Genomic DNA, 1,782 nt, shown 5'->3' on the forward strand with positions numbered 1-1,782 from the left:
TGGAGTTTGTCCCTAAAGTATACAGCAATATTGTCAAAATACTGTGATTTAAGAGCTCTTTAAACATTTCTTCTCTGAAGAGTTATACCAAAAACCTGATACCAGGTTGTTTACAATTTTTCAAAACTGTTTTATTTTTATCATTTTTATTTAATTTGGTCTTTTAATAATGTGAAACATTTACATGAGTCTTAAGTGTAAACCACAAAACAGGTACTTCAGAGAAGTGTAACTTTCATCCTTGTCCCTGTTTCCTTCCTACCCCTATAAATTGACATTTTTAAAAAAGATTTTATTTATTCATTTGAGAGACAGAGCAACTGACTGAGCCACCCAGGCACTCCTATAAATTGACATTTTTTGTTAACTTTTTATGTATCCTCCCATTCTTTCTTTTCAAAAATAATAGAAAACGCATGTATCGGGGTGCCTGGGTGGCTCAGCTGTTAAGCATCTGCCTTCGGCTCAGGTCATGATCCCAGGGTTCTGGGATCAAGCCCCGCATCAGGCTCCCTGCTCAGCGGAAAGCCTGCTTCTCCCTCTCAGACTCCCCTTGCTTGTGTTCTCTCTCTCACTGTCTCTCTCTGTCAAATAAATAAATAAAATCTTTTTTAAAAATAAAACAAAAAACGCATGTATCTTTCCTATTTCACTCATTTTCTTAACAAAGGTTGTACACTATAAATATTGTTCCATACCTTGAGTTTCGGGTTTTTGTTTTTTGTTTTTTGTTTTGTTTTTTTTTTTTCAGAATAATAGTCTGTCCTGGAGATCATTCCATAGCTGTGTACTGAGATCCTCCTGTTCCTTTTCACAGCTGCATAGTCCATCATTATGGGGATTGTGATTGGCATAATTCTATAGACGATATTCCCCAAGGTCCTCCCCCTCCCACCCCAGATGTTCAAACACTAATCTAGGAACCCCTGGGAAAGGAATTTGAAGATGTAATTAAATCCCAATTCAGTTAGCCTTAAAATATGTAGATTATCCAGGTGAGCCTAATCTCATCAGGGGAAACCATTAAAAGCGCAGCATTTTTTTCCCTCCAGTGATGGCAGAAGGAAATCAAAGACATTTGAAGCATGAGGGGGATTCAGGGCATGAAAGGCATTGCTGCTGGCATCCAGATAGAAGGCAAACAGCCACATTGTGAACTGCTAGTGGAGGGGGACAGCCTCTAGAGGCTGAGAGCAATCCACAGTTAAGAACCAGTAAGAAAGTAAGGACGTCAGTCCCACAGGTGCAAGGAAGTGAATTCTGCCAACGATCAGTGAGCTTGGAAAAGAACCCCAAGCCCCAGCTGAGAGTTTCAGTACAAGCCCACACCTTGACATCAAGTCTGAGACCTGAGCAGAGAATCTAGCACATGGTACCTAGACCCCTGACTCATGGAAAATGTCAGATTAATAAATATGCACTGTCTTTTTAAAAAGCAATACATGAGTAAATGATCTTATTGTTTTTAATTTTATATTTTGAGGAGATGATTTTAAAAGATAGAGGACCACCCTCATCCCCCAAGGCCAGAACAATAATGTGAGGTCAGTTGAAAAGTTATACAAATTAAGTCATGCTCTAAGAATCTATTCAGTACTAAAGAAGAGTGGCATACGTGGTTCTGAGTTTCCTAATGGTTAAAGCAACTAAGGAAACATAATTAGTTACAAGTAGTAATTTTTCTAAGAAATACACAGAAGTATAGCAGACAGGTTGGAGCGAAATTTCCTCCTCATAGATCCACATAAAGGGCATATTAAGCATTATAGTGGACTAAATATT

The sequence above is a fragment of the Ursus arctos genome, unplaced genomic scaffold (genome assembly GCF_023065955.2).
Source record: "Ursus arctos isolate Adak ecotype North America unplaced genomic scaffold, UrsArc2.0 scaffold_11, whole genome shotgun sequence".
In the NCBI taxonomy this organism is placed as follows: Eukaryota; Metazoa; Chordata; class Mammalia; order Carnivora; family Ursidae; genus Ursus; species Ursus arctos.